General features: G+C 49.1%; 1 protein-coding gene across 1 annotated transcript in view; it reads left to right on the top strand.

The window, feature by feature from the left end:
- The first annotated feature begins 301 nt into the window (after positions 1-301).
- LOC122456075 (coiled-coil domain-containing protein 33-like) overlaps positions 302-8618 on the top strand; it is a 176822-nt gene continuing 168505 nt past the window's right edge. The window contains exon 1 of the mRNA XM_043493735.1: positions 302-600. The gene's annotated coding sequence lies outside the window, so the exon portion shown is untranslated. The remainder of the gene's footprint in view (positions 601-8618) is intronic.

Below are 8618 nucleotides of genomic sequence, written 5' to 3'. Positions count from 1 at the left end.
GGAGGCAGAGTTGTATTGATCACTGCATGGCAATCCAGTGGGTCTGCATAAGACAGCGCCATGGAGGATGGCCAGTTCCCTAGCTCTTCCAGCTCTCACTAAGCCCCATGGAGCCTTACCCTGCTTGGCGTGGTTTCTGGGGGTCCCAGGGAAAGGTGTCATAGAGGCGGTATTCTTCCCTGTGGAGCCCAGGCCAGAGAGGAACCCCTCCATCACCTTGGCAGAGAGGGGTGGTCTGGTGCATTTTGGGTAAGAGCAGGTCTGCTCTGGGAGACCATGAGGCTACTGGGGACTGGAAGGGAGCAGACAGGCCAAGATGTGCTGAATTTCTGACTGCACCTCAGCTTGCATCATGGCTGGCTCCTTCTGAAATATTGCTTGTTGTCTTTTCTTTAGCAGGTACATGAGCTGCCTGGTGAGCCTGACCAAAGAGCCTTCCCAGAGCTAAGGAATGACTCTCTAGATAAAATGTGCTCCTCCTCCTCTCCCCATTCCTCACCAGCTGTGCCAAGGCGATTGCTGAGCAATACCAGTTTCCACCTCTCTTCACCAGGACACAGCCCCGAGCTGGGATCCCAGGACCCCTTCACTGGGGTGTAGGTAAGTGAAGGGGGTTGCCTTAGTGTCTCATCCTCTGGATGTGAGGCTCTAGCAGCAGATGGTGTTCTTTGCTGGAGACTTGCTTGGGGAATGAGGCATTATGCCATTTCTTGGTCTGCTTTAGTTGTGGGTTCCAAGTTATCTGGACTGGAACTGGACCAGGTCTATTTAGACTATCCTATCCAGTCCATCCTTCAGGCTCTGAGTGAGGATGCCCCAGGCCGTGTATTATTCAGTGCTTTTTGAAATGACCCATGGGATTGGGCTTCCATCACCCCTCTTGGGAGATCCTTCCAGTGTCCTGGGCCTCACTGCGGGAAATGCTTACCCAGGCTATATGTATCTAACCTGAAGCCAGTGGAGTTCCCCCAGAATGAATTTGATCAGTTTGATTCTTCATATCTTGTCCTAGCCCCAGTCCTGCCAGACCCCTGCCATTGCATTGCTTCCCTCCTGCAATATGGTGCTCCAGTGAGGTTGAGAGAGAGAGAGGAAAAAATGGGGCCTTGGAAGCACAAGGTCTGAATCCAGTGTGGGAAGCAAGCCAAAGCATTCCAGCTGATTCATTCCTGCTGCCTGGTGATTCAATTATGAGGGGAGGCCAGGGGGAATTGCTCAGCCTCTTGCTAATCTCCCTGTTCTTAGTGCTCTGTTCCTACACTCTGTCTATGCTACACTAGTGTGAGCACTTCACAGACACTAGTGAATTTATCCTCCCAGCCCCTCTGGGAGATAGAGGTGGCTGAAGCCTTTGATCCTGCCTTTGTATTGTTGGTAGCTGGAGCAGTATTAATATATGGAGCTGCGGCTGCTGACTGTGCAGTTCCAGGAAGGAGAGCTCCCAGGAGCCTGTGACATCACTCTGCGAAAACTACAGTCACTGGGGTTTGTGATTCCGGTGCTTAGAGAGTGGCTGGACTGCACTGTACTGGAGGAGTGGGAGGGAGCATGTCCCTGACTGCATATGAATGAACATACTGGTCAGGCACACCGAGCTCTTGCCCGTTCCATCCAGGTGGTGCTGCTTTGGATCCGAGCTGAGAAGGAGGCCTCACCTTCTGGTCTCAAGGGAACATTGCATAGTGGTTACAATCTAGATCATCGCCAGGGATTGAACTGGGCACCTCTGGGGTAAAAGCACAAGCCCCTATGTCTTGAACTGAAGGACTAAAGCCCAGCTTCTCCTAGGTATTTAGATACCTAGTGCTTAAGGATCTGGGTCTAACCCTCCTCTCCCCCCAGCTGGGAGCTGTAGCAGAGTCCTATCTTCTTTGGATCAGACTCAGGGGGGGCTCATGATGACACACCATGCATAGAGGGTTATAATTATCCAGTCCATGACATGCCCAGTGCACAGGCCCTGAGCACCCCCTCCCCTGATGTACAGGAGAACTCACCCCATCTGCGATGTCCTACCTCCCCAGAGGGGACAAGATTTCACCTGATAGGACCAGCTTTGTTGTTGTCATGCTCGGGGGGGCTTTTAATTATTTTTTTAAGAGACCACACGTTTGGGAGATGTTTTCACCCTTTCCCATGATCATTGTGACCCCAGGTGCCAGAGAATGAAACTGACTAAAAGCAAAAGTGAAACCGATCAGTTTGTTTTCACTGCCCAGATGTGGAAGAAACCACCTGCAGGAAGTGGTGGATGAATGTTTTAAACATTGATTCAGTTTCTCTAATCTCAGGAGTTATAGTTGCAAACACAGGGAGACACCTAATCAGTGTTGCCCACTCTGGCAATATTGAGTGGGTTGCTTAAAGCCTCAGCTCCTTGAGACTTGTGATTATGGGAGGATTTCAGTTGTTGTTTTCTTTAAAGTAAGCTTTTTAGCCCTCAGGGAGAGAAGCTGGAAAATGGGACTCCTAAAGTTTCGAACTAAAAGGCAAAAAAACAGGGTAAACATGTATTATTTTTGTAACATCTCATGATTTTGGGGGCCTGACTTGTGACTTTGGAAGGGCTTTGGGGTGGCAATACCACATCTTTATTTTACTGCATCGTTATCACTTGTATTAAGGCCCCAGTCAGGAATCGGGGCCCCAGTGTACTCGGTGCTATGCAAACATGTCATAAATTGGTAGCCCCAACTATGCTGTCCTCTGTGGGGGGGGGGTTTGGGGGGGGTTTAATGATAATAAACACTCAGGCAGAGTCTTTGGGCCTGATTCTCATTTACACATGGGCTCCCTTAACTGATCTGGTTGTGTAAAGGGGCCTCGTAGTGGGGTAAATATAATTTAGGTTCAGAGGGGTGCAAAGGGACTGTCGTGAACATGTAAACCTTTGTCTTTCTTAATCCTTGTTGCATAGAGAACCAACAGTTCCTTTTCACTGGCACTAGCGAAGCCCTAGGCTTTATGGGCCAGCTCCTGTGAGGTGCTGAGCACCTTGTCCCATTGAAAGACCAGGAGAGTGAAAGGTGCTGAGCATCTTGGAGGAAGCCTTCAGCATCTTGAAGCAAGAGCTCATCAGCATACAGCCAGCGCTGCTGAAAGTGGAGACATTTGTCAATGGCAACAAGAGAGGGAGCCTCTCCCCCCACCCCGCATAATAAGCAGAACATTCACTGGGTGGAGAGGATTATTGGTGAGCCTGGATTTAGTTTACCCAGCAACTGTGTGGGTGCAAGCCCTTTGGAACAGGGGGCGAAGGAAATCGATAGTAATCAATCAAAGTTAAGGTAGCAGCCTCAGCATGAGCTGGGAGTGGCAGAGGAGGCATTAGCAAATGCAATTTATAACCTCAGCTCCCAGGTCCCCAGGGGGAGTGTGACAAGCTAACGCAGCAATAAATCGTGCTGCACTGATGTCACTCTGGAATGACTTTATTTAAAAATTGAAAACCAGGAAGGAGGCAAGTGTTAACTCTGCATTCTCCTGGTTAAGGGGGAGATTAATGCACCTGTGCACTCTGGTGACAGAAGATCTGATGGTGACTGGATGTTTCTGTTGTTCTGTGTGGGGAGGAAAACATATTTATTTATATATTTGTCATCAAAATACATTACCTGGCATCTAGGGCTGGATCCTTGGCCCCTGCAGCTGGAGGGCTTCCCTCAAAGGTCTGGCTTAAGGTTCCCCTGAAGCAGAGAAAACTGTGAGGGTGTGTGGGGAGTGCAGCTGGCCTAGCTAGCTCAGTGGCATACACAGCTCACTCCCTTTTTAAGCCAAGGGAGCTTGTTGGTGGTGTGCAGGTGGGGGGAGCATATCACATGCAGAGGGAGGAGTACAGTCTAGAGTACACTGATCATAGAACAGTTCATATGGGACTATGGCGCAGCATAAAGACTAAAGGCTGCTCTAAGTTACACCTGGAACCATTTTGGCTCCTAGCGTCCCCCTGGGTCTGCTTAGAGTCACCTTTCCCCTCCTACTCTCCAGCTTAGTCACAGTGCAGCTATGGAGTCTGTCCTTGTTGTACCGGGCAACATACAAAAGCGACACCAGTGGAAGATGTGTTACTGGAACGTGCTGGACACTACCAAACTGACCAGCTCTGCAATGTACTATCATGTAGCTATAATAGTTAAGATTTCAAACAAGTCTAAGGACACTTGGGAACCTCCTGGTTTTCCCTGTGAGAGGCAGGATGAATCATGATTATGTAGTTGGCCAGAGACCTGGCTGCAAGTATTTACTCTTCTACCATTGATTTCTTTAGTTCCCCATCTGCACAATGGAGATAATAGTACTTCCTGACCTTATGGGGTGGGGTGGGTGGTGAGGTTAGATACTTTAGAGTGTGAGGTGCTCACATACTATGATTATGTGGGCTATATAGGTATTTAAGATAGGTAGACTGTGCTGCACATCGTAGCAATAACAGGATTAAAACTCCTGCTCCTTGTGTGCCTGGCACGTGAGCTAAAGGGGACTTGCTATTAGTGCTATAGAGTCTATGACACACACTCTCAAGACTGGAAGTTTTCTGGAAACCAGTGGCTTGCTGTTTAATGTCTGTGAGGTGCCTAGTCCACATGGGGGTGTTTCATTAATAATAATGCTTAGAACACAAGCACAAGGCCAGGCTGGCAGCGTGCCTTACACGTACCCTTTTGCACTGGTTATTTCATTCCCACTGCTGCTCAACTCCTACCATACACCCTCCCTCACAGTCAGGACAGCATCTGGTGCTGTGCCAGCACTGAACTGCAGATCGCTGCGCTGGCAATCATCACCATAGTTTCCTCTCCTTGCTTTCCTCTCATGGCTTTTCCCCTGCATTAGCTGTCCAGTTGTATGCAATTCTGTACACCATAGGCCTGGCTCCACCCATGACATAAATCATCAGAGGCCTATGGCAGTCGATGGAGCTACACCAATTTACATCAGCTGAAGATCTGGCTCCATGTTCTTTACTACGTTGAACAAGTGCCGTTCATGGATCTTCTTCTCTCTTCCCTGTCTCTGCTTCCCTCTTGTGCCTCCCCTCCACCTGGACCTACTTCTTCTATCCAGCCCCTGCCAATGAGGCTGGATTCAGGATTATCCATCACCCCCCCTGGAAGTGCTGGATGGGCAGGGATGATTGCTGAGAATATGCAGGCTCTGACCAAAGGCTGATGGAAGGAACCTAAGGGAATTCCCTGCAGAAAAATCCCACAGCCTCCTAACACACAGACTGGGGGCTTGTTTAATAGACCAGTTTTGCTGCCTTGTTTCTCAAGTATTGGTTAAATCAATGCATACAATCCCCTTTGCCCGAGTAGAATACGCAGCGCACCTAGGCAATTCTATTCTTTCTTTGGCCAGGAGATCTGGTTTCCAACTTATTGGGCTCTGATCAATCATGCAGGCCCAATGGTTTCAATGGAAACAGGATCGGGCCCTTGATTGCTGCTGAGTACCATTGGATGCCATTCCATGTGCATCACCGACTGGCTAAGTAAACCGCTATTGCATTCTACTTGTTTTCCTTAGTGGGGGTTAAAGCTTCAGCTTGGAGACCTGGACTCCAATGTGGCTTGGGTCACAAGTGAAATGAGTTTGATGATCTCAGCCTAGGCCAGAGGTGGGCAAACTATGGCCCATGGGCCACATCCAGCCTGTGGGACCATCCTGCCCGGTCCTTGAGCTCCCAGTCGGGGAGGCTAGCCCCCAGCCTCTCCCCTGCTGTTCCTCCTCCTCCACAGCCTCAGCTCGCCATGCCACCAGTGCTCTGGATGGCAGGGTTGCGAGCTCCTGCTGGGCAGTACAGCGGCATGGCTGGCTCCGGTCGGGCGGGGTGGCTGCCAGTCCTGTTGCTCTGAGTGGCATGGTAAAGGGGCAGGGGAGTTGGATAAGGGGCAGGGAATCCCGGGGGGCAGTCAGGGGACAGGGGGTGGTTAGGGGAAGAGGTTCTGGGGGCGGGGGCGGTCAGGGATGGGGAACAGGGGGGATTGGATTGGCATGGGAGTCCCGGGGGGCCTGTCAAGCGGTGGGGATGTGGATAGGGGTCAGGGCAGTCGGGGACAATGAGCAGGGGGGTAGGCAGGTGGGGAGTTCTGAGGGGGGCAGTCAGGGGGCAGGAAGTAGGAGGGATGGATAGGGGGCGGGGGCCAGGCTGTTTGGGGAGGCATAACCTTCCCTATCTGGCCCTCCATACAGTTTCGGAACCCCAATGTGGCCCTCAGGCCAAAAAATTTGCCCACCCCTGGCCTATGCCCTATGCTGGGGATCACAATTCTGCATAGTTGGCAGTGTCTGCTCACAACAGGGCTAGGAGCAGGATAGCAAGGGGTTGTGGCAGGCCGGGATTAGTTTGGCTAGAGCTGGCAGGGGAACTTGTACAGTACCTATGCACATCGACTTCAACAGGCTTTGGATCAGGCCCACTATGCCTTGCCCTAGAGCTAACAGAGCCTTCCTTTCAGGCCTTCTGAATCTCGTTGCAATGGGAGTTAGTGCTAGTTCCAGTCTGAAATGTGTGGGAGGAGGTGGGGTGCACATAAACCACAGGGTTGGCACTCTGGTTTTGCTTTCACAGAGGCAGCAAAGCTCACACAATTTCTCATTTGAGCTGGCGGTAATTAAAACTGGGTTGGATGCAACTGGGGGATATACAGTAAGGGACAATACTGCATTAGCTGGGTGAAGGCAGCCAAGATGCTTTGCTCTGGTGGCAGTGTGGCCTAGTGGACCTGGTTTCTAGTCCCAGCTCTGCTAATGACTAACTGTGTGCCTTAGGCAAGTCACTTCACCCTTCTGTGCCTCAGTTTCCACATCTATACAAATAATAATACCCAGTCCTTATATAGCATTCTTCATTAGTAGAGCTACTGAGATCAGTGGAAATAAGGCTAATAGAGGTCCATAGATGAGAAGGACTGACTATTATAATTAAGGTGATTTGTTTAATCTTGAGTCTCTCTGATACTTTTTTCCCATTGATGGTAAATTCTGTTCACTGTTTAGCATAGGGACTCAGCTGGGTTAATGCTGAGTGCTGGCAAAAGGCAGACTGTCAGTGACTGAGCAAGGCTTTGCCTCCTCCTTGGGACAGAGGTGGACAAAGCTCAGCAGAGTCAGGCTGGTGGCGGTGATTGATGGAGAGTTGGATTGTTGTAGAGCTGGAGAGTCACAGCTCTACCAGCAATCATCTCATTCCTGAGCAGCGCAGGAGGGGTCAAATGTGGGGTGAATGGGTCCATAGCTCAATGAACAGCCATAGGTGACTTGATCTGTGCTGGAGCAAAGCAGAGGGAATGAGCGATATGGTGCTTACATGGATTCATCAGAAAGCCTGGTCTGGCAATGCAATTTAGATTCATAGATTCATAGATACTAAGGTCAGAAGGGACCATTCTGATCATCTAGTCCGACCTCCTGCACAATGCAGGCCACAGAATCTCACCCACCCACTCCTAAAAGAAACCTCACCTATGTCTGAGCTATTGAAGTCCTCAAATCATGGTTTAAAAACTTCAAGGAGCAGAGAATCCCCCCTCAAGTGACCCGTGCCCCATGCTACAGAGGAAGGCGAAAAACCTCCAGGGGCTCTTCCAATCTGCCCTGGAGGAAAATTCCTTCCCAACCCCAAATATGGCAATCAGCTAAACCCTGAGCATATGGGCAAGATTCACCAGCCAGATACTACAGAAAATTCTTTCCTGGGTAACTCAGATCCCACCCATCTAATATCCCATCTCAGGGGATTAAGGCCTATTTACCCTGAATATTTAAAGATCAATTAATTACCAAAATCACATTATCCCATCATACCATCTCCTCCATAAACTTATTGAGTAGAATCTTAACGCCAGATAGATCTTTTGCCCCCACTGCTTCCCTTGAAAGGCTATTCCAAAACTTCACTCCTCTGATGGTTAGAAACCTTCATCTAATTTCAAGTCTAAACTTCCTGGTGGCCAGTTTATACCCATTTATTCTTGTGTCCACACTGGTGCTGAGCTTAACTAATTCCTCTCCCTCTCAGTATTTATCCCTCTGATATATTTATAGAGAGCAATCATATCTCCCCTCAACCTTCTTTTAGTTAGGCTAAACAAGCCAAGCTCCTTGAGTCTCCTTTCATAAGACAAGTTTTCCATTCCTCAGATCATCCTAGTAGCCCTTCTCTGTACCTGCTCCAGTTTGAATTCATCCTTTTTAAACATGGGAGACCAGAACTGCACAAAGTATTCCAGGTGAGGTCTCACCAGTGCCTTGTATAATGGTACTAAAACCTCCTTATCCCTACTGGAAATACCTCTCCTGATGCATCCCAAAACCGCATTAGCTTTTTTCACAGCCATATCACATTGGCAGCTCATAGTCATCCCATGATCAATCAATGCTCCAAGGTCCTTCTCCTCTTCCGTTACTTCTAATTGATGCGTCCCCATCTTATACCTAAAATTCTTGTTATTAATCCCTAAATGCATAACCTTACATTTCTCACTATTAAAGTTCATCCTATTACTATTACTTCAGTTTACAAGGTCACCCAGATCCTCCTGTATAATATCCCAATCCTTCTCTGAATTGGCAATACCTCCCAGCTTTGTATCATCTGCAAACTTTATTAGCACACT

The sequence above is a fragment of the Dermochelys coriacea genome, chromosome 10, assembly GCF_009764565.3.
Source record: "Dermochelys coriacea isolate rDerCor1 chromosome 10, rDerCor1.pri.v4, whole genome shotgun sequence".
NCBI classification, from domain to species: Eukaryota; Metazoa; Chordata; order Testudines; family Dermochelyidae; genus Dermochelys; species Dermochelys coriacea.
This window is presented reverse-complemented; position numbering and strand designations above follow the sequence as displayed.